Below are 17,704 nucleotides of genomic sequence, written 5' to 3' on the forward strand. Positions count from 1 at the left end.
TCCTTAAAAATCTATTCCGAAGACGAATTTCGAATTCGGTATAAATTTTCTAAATATGGATTTGTTCATATTTTAAATCGTATTGGCAACGAAATTAAATAACGAAATAGAAAAGGATTGTCATTAATTGCCGAACAATGATTTTGACGGCCTTAAGCTTTCGGAATATAGCTGACGACCATTTCTGACGTCACGAAGAAATAACCCGATTGGCCGAACGACTCCTAAAACAGGGGAGTAATAGCGAAGTAAGTAAGAGCCAATGTTTTGCCGAAGTTTGTTTAGAGAACGGTCAGAAATAGATGATCGTCGTCTTTGCAATTCATTTTAAACTGTGGTCCAGCCAGCCAATGGCTATAGACCGTTCATTGATAAACGTCGTTTAATGTAAACTCTGTCTCTGCAATCAACCGCCATAGTCCTATCTGAATTAATATTGATAACCACAATTAAAATAGTTGTCTAAACACTTTTTCAAGACAAACAATTTTCAAGTGATTTTGCATCATTATTAGTATAGTATATTAGGATATCAGTATATCCCATGTAATTAGTTTATCAGTATATTGCTATTGACCAACTTTGTGTTGAATTTTCATTGATGTTTAGCCTAACAAATTTTTTAAAAAATAATAATCGTCGCTATTGTATCGTTAAAAATTATTTTTAAATTGTTTTATTGCTCGCGAAACAAACAACCACTCATAATTTGAAAATTAAGTCTCGTTTAAATACTGCCCTCCCTTCAATGGTCGAGCCGTTGATGCCAGCTAAAACACGCAAAAATTTAACAAAAATAATATTAAAGTAGCCAAGACATAGCCAAATATTGTAATGCCACATCACTAGCGGACATTTGAAATTTGCCGACTAGAACGGTTAACCGATGTGACGGTTAATCGGGGGTCGGAAAATCGATGCTCTACTGTAATCGTCATTATCAAGACCTCTTAGCACTCTTTAGTGGCGCCAGATCCCACAATAGAAAGTTAGTGTCTATGTACAAGTTTTATTACGTGTGTATTTTGCTTTTAATGGTGTATCGTCGGTTTTTTTTAATGAAGATAAAAAGAATTTTAGTATTTTATCCTCCAGTCGTTTGCTATCACTCCGTGACTAGAAGAAAAAAACACCAACATATTTGTGCAAATAATCCTTAGTCTGTGTGAAATTCCTATATTTCCTTATACCTCGTTCCGTAACGTCTCATTTGTGGAAAGTTAAAATGTCATCTTTTTAATCAAATTACGCCTTCTGGATGAATCCAAATTTAACTAAACGAAAGAGAGTTATCTGCAAAGTGCTTCCATGTGTTGATGGTTTCCAGAACTTATCGTATTGATATTTCTGAAAATGTTTGCTTAGAGTGCGCCATGTCGTCCCGTCCTAAATTATACTAATTTCCTTATTTAAATATAAAATAAAATAAAAATTTCTTTTAAATATTTAAATACGAAATTCATATATCTAAATTCGTGCGACATTTTATATATTTGGGCTCACCAGTGGTGAGCACTTAAAACCATTCAACACTAATGTGAACATGAGTACACGCCTGACCAAAGGGCTGGTCACGTGAATTTCTCAGGCTTTCTTCACCTAAATTGGGTCCAGTTTCCAATATGTAGTCATCTCCCTGACAACTTGTTCATGTATTGTGTTGCCTTATCCCATCAAAGCAGAATATTTCACATATATACAATGCAATAATCTATTTCCCATAAATTAAATGTAGGCTACTTATACTGTATTACCTTTTTTTATATTTTAAAATTTTAAAGTAAGTTGCTATCGATTTTAGTCACGCATTTAAAAACACTATACAATTGAAGTCATGTCTGTACATCAAATACTATAGATTCAGTTCATTCAGTAAATTCCAAGTCTAAATTTGTGAAATGAAGTGAATTTTGAATGTAGCTATACAGAATAATAATCTAATTTTTAAGTAAATTGTCAAATTTTATTCAAATTATATTAATATTTTTTAATATTTTATGTATCCTGCATTAAAGTTACCATTAAAAATAATTATTTATATAAGTAATTACTGATTTAAAATAGGAAAGATAATAAATTTAACAGTCAATCGATAAAAAAATTTGTATTTAAAATTATTTTAAAACGTGTAATTGTATAATTTATATATTATATACAAACAATTTATGTAACAGGAAATTCCTCCTGTCACAGGAATTTCACCTTATTACTAATAAACAATTTGATTAATTGATTGATATTTTATACTAAATAAATTAATATTTACCACTTAAAAACTTTTTTGCAGTTTTAAATTTAAACTTAAAAAGTTTTCTTTCTTTTTTTAAAAAATATAACTTTAAAAGTAAGAGAATTCAGCTACTAGTAAGAGGACCAGCTGTTACATTCATCCATCAGCACGATCATTTTCTACTGAATTTATACGCATCTTATTAGATTTTTGAGTAACTCAAAACGATTAAAGATATTTTAGAATATTCTTTATTTACTAAATACGTTTTCTATCCTAGAAAATTCTTAGTATAACAAGTAATATACAGCCTACTTATGTAAACATTATACACTGTTCAGTTTATACAAAGAGTAGCATAATAAGTATCTAAATATTAATAATTTAAAACATTTAAAAAAATTAAAATAATCTAAAGTCTATTAAATTATATATAAAAATAATATCAGTGAATAAATTGTCCAATATATTTAACTTTCTAACATTGGATTGGTGATTTTTGACTCACGTCTTTGAAAATCCTTAAAATCAATGATGTGTTTGTATATGAAATGTCTCTAATATCATTTTTATGTGTGATAAAATAAAAATAAACCGATTAAAAGTTGTTTCTTCCTATAAAAATCGAGAAAACTTTCAACCAAAGAATGTAAAATATTGTTATATTCTGTACATTACACATTCTTATAGAGCAAATCGAAAAACTCGTCACATATTTAACGGTATCAACACATTTATTGGAAAATTTCTTTTTGAATATAACAGAAAAATGTTTAAAATACTAAAAAATATTCCGGACTTTCTTATATTTTAAATATTAAATATTAGAAATTAATACCCTAAAGGCCACAGAGCTAAACGTAATTATTATTAATAATAATTAAAATCGAGGCCATTCTGTAATTAAATTTAAAACATTTAATTAAAGAAAGAGGAGTGGACAGTTACTAAATATAAGAATTCAAACAAACAATAATTTTATTAGGCCTATATAAAAGTTAATCTCCATCAATTTAATATCACTTAAATTATATAATTTATTCTTGTGAGAGACATCAAAGCTTTCGGAATTTCGAGCTTTTACACTTAACTTTTATATGAAAGAAATTAGAAATTTGTAAGATTCATTTCAAATTAACAAATAATACGATTATTACGTTCATTAAATAATTTAAAATTATACTTTAATAGGATTCAGTTTATACAGTTACGATTTTTATAAATTTTAATAAGTTATATACGAATCCTTACAATTAAATTAATAAATTTAAAAATTTCACTGCAAGAACTACTTTAAAATATATATATATGAGCTAATTTAAAAATATATTTATTTAATTATTTAACATAATTATCTTAAATGTTAAAAGTAATGGCTGCAATTCTCAGTTGAGGAAAAGTTCGAATTTATTTTCTGCTAAAAATATTACTTATTTTGTACAGTTTTTGTGTATTATTATATAGCAAATATCGATTTATTTATATAAAAATAATAGTTAAATTTCAAAAATTGTTTTATTTGGCATTTATTCTATCTGACAAACATCATGTATAGTATGTATGCATAGGGAACTTGTCGCAAGAAAGAACAAAAGGAGTGAGTTTATTTTCATATATAATTATTTTTATAATAGAAAATAAATCAGAAAGATGTAGAAAACGAAAAGAAAAAGGAAGATAAAAGCGATTTTCTAAAGACATCGCTTATATTTCTTTCGACTTTCGTATGAAATTCCCATTGCGTACGTCATAACAGCGAGTGCAATTCTACGTACTATTGCAGAAAATTGAAAATTTCCGATAAGAAAGATATCCACACAACAAAGTAAAGATTGTATTAGGTCTATAGACAAAGTTTGCAAAGACTTCTGAAGCTATAGAACTATTTATTGACAATTTTACTTGAAAACAAAATATTTCCAGATATTAAAAGACTGACGAGTTTGAAAATAGTATTTACATCATTAGCATTTCTTCAATTTCTACTGAAATTCAAATAAATATTCTGCAATTTTTGGGATTTTCCGACTACTATATACAAACTTCCGCTATAGACGGAAAATGTTCGAATTGAAATCACGTGACTTTCGGTTAATACCGGAAGTTATGTGATTTCAATTCAAATATTCTCTCGAGAATGGAGCTACATAGATGATTAGCATGACTCTGTTGCTATCAGGAAAAGTGTGATTTACAGGGGCAACACACTGATAATTTGAGATTGAGAGCATATATTTTAAATTAAATAAATTCCAAAAATAATTAAAAATTACAATGTTACAATATATTTTGCTTGTTACAAATAAAAATAAAAACAGAAACTTTTTACCGTATTAAATATACGAAATTATGTCTAGAATTCAATTAAATATGCCAAAATTTTAAATTCAAAAGAGTACTTGTACATATTTATTTTTGAAATTAATTTCACAGTTAGTTGTAAATACTTTAACAGAAGGAATTAGTGTTTTAAATTTAATTCCAAAGGAAAACTTAATTTAAAATTATAAAAATATCAAATATTTAATTATTTAATTTTTATAAAGTTCCGTTTAAATATTTAAAAGTTTTACTGAAAATTTAATTATTTGTTATAACATTTAATTTAATTAAGGTTACTTATATAATATTCACTAGCACATTATTTGTAATATTTACAAGTTAAAATTTCCAGCAAATTAATTAAATTAATAGAAAACAATAGTGACGTAACAAGAAAAAATTTAAATAAAATTCAAATTTTCTTACCAGTATTTAGCAAAAAGAAGTGTTTATATATTTAAAATTTGAATATAAATTTTATTTTATTCTTTATACTTCCATCAATAAAACTAGAGTCTGCTACATTATGTACAGTAACTAGATTATTTTAACAGTAAATGACATTCATCTGTCATTGAATGACAGACGAATCCTTATAAATTTATTTAATTTCATACAAAAATATTCAAAAGAAAATCAGTTTAGGTTACTCTCACTTCATTTAATCAAATTTATCATTAGATATTTAAAATTATTTTTCTGAATGTAATTATATAAGGATTTTAATAACAATTCAACGGAAAGTTTTACAATAATATAAACTAAGTTTTACTATAAATAAAATAAAAATAAAACCTGGCGCCTTCCTGGCGTCAAGTGATATTCGCATCGATACTTGGCAAACATCACACTTATCTTTTTTGCTATCTTACAAGCATTTTCGCTTTTCCAGCTCTTTTTTTCCTCCCTTCCTTTTAACAATACTATTGAATAATATTTACTTACCACATATATTTTGTATATTATAATTTATATTTATTAAATTGTATAAATAAATGCTCTCAAGTTAATTCGTATTCCCTCCGAAACAACACTCCTGTTTCGTGTTTACACTGCAATATACGTAAAATAATTAAACTTGAAATTTCTAATTTACTTTTATTATTATTAAACTTAGCAGAATTTATAAATAAATAGTAAATTTATCATATTAATTGATGGAATGATTTCTCCAATCAGTAGGTCGCGATCTTTTAAATGCCAATCGCACTTTTTATATGAAAATTAGAAATTTTTTTATTCAGCCGTGGAATAAATATATAAAACGATTAGAAATTTAAATTTTTATGGTTTCTATAAATTTTCCAGGATATATATTTGTGTATTATTTGTAATGAACGTATGTGGTGCCATCTGGAAACAGATAAACAAAATATTTGGAAGGAATCATTTCTCTTCTGTTGAGTACTTAACCCTTAATTTTATATCTTTAATCATTATTTAAATTTTAATAAATATTAGGAAAAGTGCTAATAAGTTTTATTATTTAATTCAATATCTAAGAAGCTCTAACAATTAAATATACGTTTAAAAAATATACATCTTTGCATGTAATCCATAATTCTCACTTGAACATAGAAAAAATCAGATGAAATGTTAAATAATAAATATGAATTATTAATAAAATTAATTATTATATATATTAGAAAGCTTTATATATTATAATTATTATATTATTTGGAATAAAAATTCATTACTTTGTTAGATTGAACTTTGACTTATTGGGGAAAAACAAGTTTTTTTCTTGTAGAGTGATCATTTCTAAAGCTTCTTTACTACTTCAAAGAACCGAGAAGGCTTCGTGCTGATAATAAGTATTCTATCTTTGGGAACTTCACCGGTGTTTCAGATGTAAGAAAACTTTCTCACGTATTATTCCTCAGCATGTGAGAACGTGTATTAATGAAAGCACTGGGCCAATAGGTATAAATGTCAGACACACATGAGAAATGTATCAAGGATCTGTTTATTTTATACGATTTTATCGGCTTAATTTTTGTATTTTAAATTACATTATAAAGAAAATACAGTATATAAGTTTTTCCTTTTAAAATATTTTTTATTCTCAATAATTATAATGGAAAATATTCAATGAAATCAGTTAATACATAAAATATCAAAGTTTTAATTATGTTATTCGGAAATAAATTAAAATAAACTATTATTTTATCGATTGTCTTTCAAAATTAAGTATATTTAATTTCGAAAAATTATAAGTGAGATAAACATTGTAAAATTAATAAATAAAGAGCAAGAGGAGAAAGAAGAGATAGAATCTATTCTAGGGTATAGACTAAAGAAAGGAAGAGAGTGAGGGGATGAGACAGAAATTAATAAAGAGGAGACAAAGACTCAGTAGCGTACTGAGCAGATAGGGTGAATGAAAATGTATGAAGTAAATACAATATTTGTTGAGAAATGTTTAAACAGCGGTTGTAATTACATAAAATAACAGCTTTACTATAAAGATTTAATTGGACAATATAGTTTTTTGTATTTGTAATTTTAGACCCTTTACCGCTCAGAGAGCACAAAAAGGCCACTACAATATAGTGAAAGGAAATACAAACCCTAAAAAATATTTATAAGCACCACGAAGGATAATAGATTTCACTTAAATTTTACAATTATGCTTCAAAAATTTACGTTTTTTAACTAAAAGTAGCCTGATTTACTTTCTGTTATCATAGATATAGATTTATCAAAGAGTGGGCTTTCTATAATTATATCATTGAGAAGATTTCAATACAGTAAAGTGAATCATTGGCTAAGTAAAAAAGTTATCTTACAAGTTATTTAAATTTTAAATATAATAAAAATATAATTAAATTGATAGTTTATATATAAATTTGTAAAAAGTTTGTTCTAAAAAAATCAATAAATATTAATATAAATGCTTTTTCCTAACAATATATGCTTATATAATTTTAAGATTAATATACATAAAATACGTTGATTAAATTTTATATTTTATTGTATAACATGCATTCATTTTATTATAGAATTTATTAAATTTTCTGCAATTTTTAGATTGTATCTAAGGAGAAAGATTGTTAAAAATTGTTAATAATTGAAGATAAATTTAATTATTTTGTTTCTATTTAAAAATTAAATTAACAAAAAACATAATAAATCTTTCTAAATGTGAAAATTATTTAAATTTTATTATGTATACTAAAGAATAATTTAAATCAAATTTTTAAANTGAGAAAAACATACAGCAATATAAGTTATTACATTAACATTTAGTTGTTGTATTATGCCATTAGCAAATGTGATCAATTGTTTGAAATTGAAGTACAAATACTGCAAATGTTTATTTACTTTAAATGTATATACTAGATTATAAGATTTTGCTTTGCTTGTGTTGATTTTATTTCATCCAGTTCAGTTGTTTTCCTTGTGTAAAAGACTTTCAGATTCCAGTATTTTTTTTGAAAGAATTTATGCAGGGAAAAAAATATGTCAACTGTATTCATCCAGGTTGGAAAGTTATTAAAGTAGAAATTTTTTTAGAATTTTTTAAAATGAAATTTTAAATATAAGAAATGTTGAAAAATAAATACTGTGTCATATGCAAGATGTGACATGACTCCCAGAGAGTTAATAATATTTCTCAATGTGATTATTTAAATATTGACTGAAATAAATTTCTTACCCAAACTGATAGTGTCATCTCAAATGATATACGGATTATGATATTTTCAATAATCTTTCAACTAAGTTAATCAGCATTCTTGGATAATTGCAATATATTTACAAGAATTTATATACAATATGTTTTAAAAACATATTTATATTCTTGCAATGTTACAAATGTACAGGACAAGTTAACTCCCTAAATTATCATTAATTCCCATTTTTACATAACTAATTTCATTTTCAGGTCATTTAATTAAAAATTATGTATTTATTAACTAGTTAAAATGTGTTTAATGATTAAAATATATTACTTTGATCCAGCCATCATAAGAATAGTCAGCAACAATTTCTAATTCATCATCTCTTCTCCACGTGCAGTAACACATGAAAATGAATATGTGTCACTGCATTTGTTATTGCTTGATAAAGAAACAGCTCTTGTACAGTTATAATGATCTTATGTTTAGATTTTTGTTTGTTTAATTGTTTGTTTGTTTAATTTAATTAACGTAATTTATTAAAATTCTGCATTAACACAGATAAATCGATTGATCTATTTCTTTAATAAGCGATTTGGTTGGTCACTTAGAGCTTTCCTGGTTTTCTTTGTGTGTCTAACACCTAAATAATAGCTAATTTCCTATCAATGGTTAGTTTAAAGCTATTTTCAACAATTATAAATTATTAAAATCTATACAAAAGGAATTTTAATCAACCGAACTAAAATACATATAAATAGCAATGTATTGCTAGACTTCAGATGAAACAAAATCTGTAAGGATACTGATTAACAGGAAGTGAAAATTACATGGATCTGAAAGGATCCGGAAGTCCATAAAAAACTAATAAATTAATCACAACATTAAAAAATGTGCCCAATTTTCACAATTTGAACAAGATTTAAATAAAATAAAGTTATTTTTATTGTATTTATTTTTAAAAAATTATTTATATGGTATATAACAGAGAAAACGGCTCGATGGAATGGTGAAGTCAGTATCTCTATCGTTGATAAAGTTATACATAATATACTTTAATAATTTTTTCCTAATAAAGTACAGTAGTTATATTAGGATAAAATTTCATAGGAAATTTTATAATTGTAAGTCTTGTTATAAAGCATTAAAATGGCGTTTCAAAATTTAAAAACAAAGTTACAGCAGTTGCATTTATTTTTATTTTGAAAAAGAAAGATTCTTTTTTGATCAAAAAATAAATAAAATATAATGAAAATTTATACATTACTGATAAGTTAGAACATGCAATTTTTGTACACTTCAATCAAAACCCATACAAACATTAAAAATTTTCATAATAAAGTTTTGTTAAAATCTAAAAAAAATCATTCTAGTAAACAATAAGAATATGAAATTTCTAGGATTTACTTTTCATATTTGTTTAATCAAATTCAATTTTTTTCTATAGGAAATGTATATTTACAGTATATGATCCCGAATTTAGAATAACAAATTTCAAAGATCTTTCTTCTTTTCTCGACTGGAAAGTGAATTATTTCGGAATATATAGGGACTAGAATAAAATTTTAAAATAATATCTTTTGTTACTGTATATTACAACAAATGATCTTGTACTACATACTATATATAACACAATGAACTTTACATGGCATCTACCTAAGTTTTCCGGATTGTTTGGAGTTCATTGTTCACTAAAACATTGATATAATTATGAAATTAGTACTCAAACTTACATGTAATGAAATCTAAGATAAAATTTAACAGAAAATATTTCCCAGAAATATATAGAATATGTTATTTGGAAAATCTTTGTATGTTGATGAAGAGGAATATGCCAGTCAACCAATCTGGATATGTGTAATTGTTAAGACAAATGAACTCTAACCTTTCTAATAGTATGCCATTGAACAGGATGACTTATTCCATTATATGCGCACGAATACACAAATAATATAGAAGCAACGATGATGCTAATGGACGTAACGGAGTATAGAAGATCTGTCAGTAAGGTTGAATTTCGATGAGAAAATAAAACGCAAATTCAATATCATTTACAGAACTCCAATTCAAAAATCCACCGCAATAAACTACATTATATTTGTGATGTAAGCTATGACTACACTGCGGATTAATTTCATCTATTATGGATTGACATCAATCGCATTAAGGTCAAATACACAGTGAGATCAATCCATGGTGAAAAATAGAAATGATGTCGTGACCTATGATACCCATAAAAAAAATCACACATCGAATTCCCTAGTTAAGATAAAATTTCTCAATTACACTTCTATACACGTGATTCCAAAAGTCTAGTTTGTTTCAGTTGAAAGGAACCATCATGTTATTAGAAGTGAGCATGGGCGTAGCGAGGGGGGAGCCTGGGTGGGCACGGCCCCTCCCAGGGAACCTGGTGCCCCCCCAAAGTGTTGAGTCGATTTGTAAACACCTAAAGCTAAAATAAAAGTTTTGAATACTAAAAAAAAAGGTGAACGGCTTGCTCGGTGCCCAATAATGAACAATAATTTGAAATAATTTAATTTTGTGTCAGGTTGGCCTCCACTAGGCCCCCCATAACAAAACTCTGGCTACGCCCATGGAAGTGAGCTATCCTCGCCATTCAAGAGTACAGTTTTTTTACATTACGACTTTCATTTATAAATTTTTACCATGAATTCTATAAAACCACTGTAAACTAGTAATGGGTCGTGGATTCAGGCCTTGCTAACATTTGTGTGGCCGGGACATCATCCGACGGGAAACTGGCTGTCGAGTTAAAGCCAATAAACCGGTGACTTATTTCGTAAACCGTTCCGGTGTGGTCAAGGAACGGGGTGCGAGACGATTTAATTATTGCATTACAGACCTAAATGACAAATCCCTATCGTACTGTACACCGTGAGAGCGAGAGAGGGATCATCCGCCAGGATAACTTTGGACGGTCACCTTACAGAGAGTTGAAAGCGGGACCTGCTGACACTTCTGTGGAGGGGGCGGCGGCTGGGACAGAAAAACACACATTAGAGTAAAATTCACAGTTCCGTCATCCGGGGAAGGCCTTGACCCGACTTCGGAGGGGAACGGCCCGGACGGAGGATTCGGGGTTGTTCGGCAACCCCTCAGCCCGAATAGCGTCCCTGGCAACAGACCAAAGACTAATAGAGGTACAGGAGACCACCGTTCGGAACAACGAAAAAGCGAGATTTCGGGTAAAAACGTATAAAAGCCCAAAATCCCAAGGACACGGGGAGGTTGTGAGATTGAGATCGAGAACACCAATCCCAGAGACCTGGACCAGGATTATGAAAAAGTACCAACATCCTAGGACGGAACCCGAAACCTGGACGGAAGAGACTAGGGACCCGACTTCCCAGAGACAACTCTCCATCCCTCCAACCTCCAGGACTACATTGGAAGCGAAGTTTCTCCTCCTATTGTTTTTTTTGTGTGTGTGTGTGTATGTGTGTGTGACGACCTACAGCATCGAAAAGAATTATCCAGTGCTCTTTTCTTCTGCTTGGGACGCCTCTGGACCAGACGAACGCCTGTCGATCAGACGATTGTATAATCCATTGTAAGCATGTTTTCACATATAAATAAACGCGTTAACTTGTAAATACGGTCTCCGTGTGAGTCTTCTTTGCTTCCAGCAAACCATTACCCCCATACGGAAAAAGGCTTTCTCGCGTCATCCTGACAAATCGCGGGCAAAGCAAGGGTCGTAACCTCTCACTTTAAGGACGATCTTAAGGCGAGTAGCGTCGGGCAACGACAATCTCACATTGGTGTCCTTCGAGTTCCTCACACGTTTTTCACGTTAGTAACACCTTAAATAGCGGCCAGTTTCTCGTAGAAAGTCCTCTCTGGAGCAGTCTCCCTAAGAGGTCGTAGTAATCAGTAATAAAACATTAATCTATTAATTATTATTTAAATAAAAAATATTTTTTAATTTTTCTTATTAAATTACATTAAATTTCCACACAGTATCTAAAACGTCTTATACATAGATTAAATGTTTCTTTTAATTAAGAAACATCGAAATTACTAACGGTTTCTTATGTTTGAAGCGTAAAACTTAACGAAAAAATAATAATTAAATTTAAATTGTTTTCTTAATTTTAAACCTTTCTAATATAAATTATAATTTATAAAAATGTGTATAATTAAATCTTATGTAAATAAAATACAAGTATTTAATACATATATGATAATTAATTAAGATAAGAATATAATTTNGCCAAATGTTTAAATTCATATTAGTTTATCTGTAATCAGTAAATTTCGGACACGTAATTTAAAATACTTTATAATTAAAAATATATTACAAATTAATAAATGAACGACAGCAATTTGTAAATTTTAAAAAAAGATTTTAGTTTAGACTTAAATAGCTTAATTATAATTAATTCGAAATTAATATAAAATAATACATTAAAATAATATTATATTTACTATGATTTCAGAAGAAATACAAAGTTTATTTGTAAAAGAGAAATATATTTTGAGACGTGTTCAACTTGTACAATAAAATCTTATTTATTTAAATATTTTAGTTTAAATCTAACAAAAGCATGTACATTATGTTAATTAATTAATTAAGTAATTAATAAATTTATAACTAATATTCACAAACATATATAAAAAGATTGTTATATTATAAATTAAATCGTTATGACATCGTCTCAATGCCATGCTGCAATTTTTAAAATATACGCCTTCCATCTGAAATTAATAGTGGCTTGCCCCTGTACATCATACTATTCCTCACAGCAACAGTCATGCCAGTCATGTACGTAATTTCGTTCTGGAGGAAATTTCTAAATTAAAATCACTTGATTTCCGGTCCTAAAAGTTTGTGTATAGTTAATCGGGGCCTATTACCCTTATGTCTTCCATATTTGATCTCGACTTTTGTCCATCTAACTCCATTCTCGTGATTAAAGAAGGACAGACATCAAGCCTGTGAGAAATTATAGGATAGCAATTTTTAAATTGTAAATCTATAAAAAATGTTATGAACTTAAAAAATATAAAGCTTTAATAAATTACCGACATATAAAAAAATAATTTTTATAACTTCGATTATTTATAATTATAATTCTCATAAATTAAATAGATTTTTAACTAATATTTAGATTACATGATGATTATTCAACACCCAGCATTTATATGGTAGATAGTATGTACAATACTGAGTTAAAAGACGTTAGTAAACAAGAAGAAAATTCAACACTTTTCGAAATATTAATTGTTTTGTATTCAGGTTTATTCCACGTGTTTCCTTCCAAATTTTTACCTCGATATTTACAGGTGTTCCACATGTTCTTCCATTTCCATGAAAGATTGACAAGTTTTTACAGTCACGAGCTCTCAAATATTCTACGACATTGTCGAATTACTTACCTCTTTCACCATGTTTACATTTTATTTACTATGGTGTGTGATATTTACCATAAGATGCCGAATATTTAACACCCTATATATTATGTAGTAGAGTATACACTGAAATAATATAAAAATTTAACAAATCTTTAGTCAATCATTGTGCTGCAATCTGAAAAATTTGTAGACCTATAAATTTCCATTGTAGTGAGTCTGACTGTTCTTCGTTAATTAATCTCGAGATCAGTATTAAATAGATGAAAGCCGAGAACAGATATGAAAAGCTTAGGGGCAGGAGGCTCCGATTAACTACAGAGAACGTCCGACATAAACTGGAAATCACGTGATCTCAATTCAGAAAATTTCTCCAGATGGAGTTAGAGAGATGACCGGCACGACTCTGTTGTTTACAAGAAAAGTATGATGTACAGGAGTAAGACACTAGTAATTTAAGATGGAAATCATATATTTTAATAAATTAAAAATATGATTAAAAATGTTTGCTCGTATAAATTAATTTTCGATTTTTTTTCATTGCAAACTCTAATGTTTTAAAGTAAACTAGTCGTGTATTTATATTTATTCAACTAGAGATAAATTTGAAAAATAGGATTTGGAATAAAAAAATCATCAGTTATTCAGAAGACGTGTAGAAACATGCCACTAGACACAAATCTTATTGTTTTGCTTTCAGTGGTTTTAAAGATAAATTATTGCTCTTATTTTTTTAAAATTTGGACAAAGAATCATGTTTTCAGAGTGATATATTGTTTATCGTTTTAAAGTAATGCAGTAAAAGTCGAACAATCTATTAAATTTTCCTTACGGATTCTCCAATTTCTGTTTTATTTTTACGGATTGAAATGTCTTAACTCAAAAATTGTTTATATCATTTCCTGTTTTACTATTTCTGAAATAAAATTTATATTGGATTGAGTTCAGTATGCGACATGTAAGTTAAGCTTAGTAATGTGCTACGTAATCAGCAGCTCCAATTTTGTTCATTATTTGAAGGCTTGACTCATTCTATAATTAGAGTTTTTACACAACTAAAGTAACTAAAAGTAAGTAAAAATATTAATTTTTTTGTTTAATTTAGCCCTCATGAAAATGCCTCACTTGCTTTATTCTTTATTACGGCACTGAGTTAAATCTCGTGAAGAATCAAACCTTTCTTCTTGGGTGCAGTACGAATGATGACGAACGAAACTCATATCCAAACCTTCTGCAAAGTGCCACAAAGATCCATACGGGATCAAGCTTTCATGATGCTACACGAATCTCTAACTACTGTATTCATATTTAAACCTTATTATTAGTTCAGTTCTTTTTAAACTATATTTCAGTAAATCATTCTTGAATCGTACATTTTTCATCTAACATCATGTTTCTTTGAATTTTATTGAAAAAAATATTTTTGTATTTGATTATTTTATTTTAAATTATCATTAAGATTGTTTACAGGTCAAATGTAATAATAAGGTCAAGGAACTTTATTAAGAAATCAAAATATTATTAATTACGGAAAACATCAAAATACAGAAAATTAAAAATTTCTTCTTCATAATGTGCTTTAAAATTTTTAAAAATATACTTTACTCGTGTTATTAATTAAAGTTAACGCTTGATATAGACTATTTACCATTTACAGAAGTGCATTTGCTTATCTATTTGTGCTTCTTCTGGAGTNAATAAACAACATACGTTCAAAAACTGTAGAGTTTTTGTCAAAGTCTATTATTTTATTTTGTTTCATTACATGTTGGTTAAAAGAAAATTTTTATATTCACTTCAATATTACTTTTTTTGTAGAATTTAATGATAATAAATTTATAAACTTTAAAAAAGAAAAAGAAAATAATTTATTTTATAAAAAAATTATTTAACTGCAGTTAGTAATTTAATCAACATTAAAACATTAATAATGTAGACCTAAGGAAATGACATAACATACTTTGATATTAAGTTTATTAGTTTTTAATAAAACCTAAATTATAGAAATTTAATAAATTAACACAAGTAAATGTATCAATAATATATAAAATAAAATTAAATTAAATTAATATTTATTCATCTAAACAAGATACAGTTACCCCAAGCCGGAAAATTAGAATATTAAAAAAGTCACTTGAAAAAAAGCTAAATGAAATTACACTTATACAGTATTTCCTCGCATATACGTATACATAACGGCACGTTCTTAAACATGAGTATACTTTTATACATAGAAAAAAATGGAATTGTATACCGCGAAGTATCTAAAATTCACTATTTTTGAAAACTTTTATAGTATCAAAAGCATTTTTATTATTTCAACTTTTTATTTTTAACAATGGTTACCATAGAGATGTCACTGAATCATTACTTTATCGGTAAATTTATATTTATTTCACACTGTACAAAACAAGCTAGCACACATAAAACCATGCTCTTATGTGTGCCAACTTGTTTTGGTCATATACTATATAATGCATTTCATAAATGTTTAATTGGCAAATATAAGACAATTCTTTATGTAAAGAAATTCTCTCAAATTATTGATATTTTCGTTGAATTGAAAGCTTTTCTAAAGTTTATTCTTTTGATTAATTAGTTTATATTTATCAGAGATTTGTCTCAAAAATAGAAACAAAATTATAATTCATTAACGGGCATTTCTATCCGAAAGCCAAATGTTTAAATTCATATTAGTTTATCTGTAATCAGTAAATTTCGGACATGTTATCGAGAATCGTTAATGCTAAAATCAAAAGTAGATTTGAAGATAATCCGATTTATGCCTTTTACTCCTACTATTTTCCTGTTGTTAATGCTGCTTCTGCTAATTACAGCACTTCTTAGAGTTTAAATCCCTTATAATTTGATGGACAACAGGACAGATTTTATTAATTGTTATTTATCATATAATATTTTATTTTTATTAAGAAATGTTATGAAGAATTGGGAATATTTATCTCGTCATATATAACGTACCATATATTTATATTGAATAATATAAATAAATAATATTAATTATCATTAAAAATATAATTACAATCGATGATAATGATGTAAATTTTAACTTTAATATAAAGAAATATAGAGTTGCTTTTATACTTTTAGTAAGGATAAAAGTGCATATGTTTCATTTATGATATATATTAATTATAAATTTCTAAAAAAATTAACTTAAAAACAGATTTTATTCGAGTTATATATGAAATAAAATTAATTTTAATTTTTTATTTATTTGTACACTTTATATAATACGATGAAAGAGGTATTATAATATTTATACTATGATTTTATGTGCACTTCCTATCATCTTATGGCATATTAATGTGAAAAATATACCATCTTAAGAGTAAAATTATTATTATTTCCATCTAAAATCAGTTTTATTTCATTATTTTATTATAGAACTTATGAAAATTTAATAATATGTGTAAGCAATAAGTTTAAAACTGTATCCCCATAAGAAAATAATTAAGTTTGTTTGTAAAATTAACTGAAAATTGTAAGAAAAATCTTTACAACAAACAATATAAAATGAAACCAAAAATATTATCTTACATCGTTATGTTTATGTAAACAATTTTAATGTAAAAATGATGAACATTTTAAAAAGATATTATAATTTTAAAATTTAAATTTATAAATAAAAACAGCATTAAAATTAGAAGTAAAAGGAAAATTAATAAATTCATCCAAAGTAAGTAAAATATTTGTTATGACAATTTAAATATATATATTTTTAGAAAATTCATTTTAATTTGTAAATTAAAAAGTATAATTTATATTTCCTATTAAAAATTTTTTAAAATTTCGATAATTTTATTGTAATTTTAAAACTTTTCTCCATTGAGAATATCAATTCCTTAAACGAATTGATAAACAAATCGCTTTATGTTGATTCTTAAATTTATTTAAAAATTAAATAATAAACTTTTGAGTAATTCTTAAGTGTATATAAATATAAAATTAATTGTGGTTAATATCATTAACAATAATTATTTTATTCATACATTTTTTTAGACCACCTTCAAGAAGAACACAATTAGAAAATAGTCTCCCTGATCAAAAGAAATGAAAATTGAGTGATGCAGTATATGAAAAACGTAACAAATAATATAAAATTATATTCAATTTATTATATTTTATATATATTATT

This window comes from Centruroides sculpturatus, unplaced genomic scaffold, assembly GCF_000671375.1.
Source record: "Centruroides sculpturatus isolate CEXI.00-Female unplaced genomic scaffold, Cexi_2.0 scaffold760, whole genome shotgun sequence".
Classification (NCBI taxonomy): Eukaryota; Metazoa; Arthropoda; class Arachnida; order Scorpiones; family Buthidae; genus Centruroides; species Centruroides sculpturatus.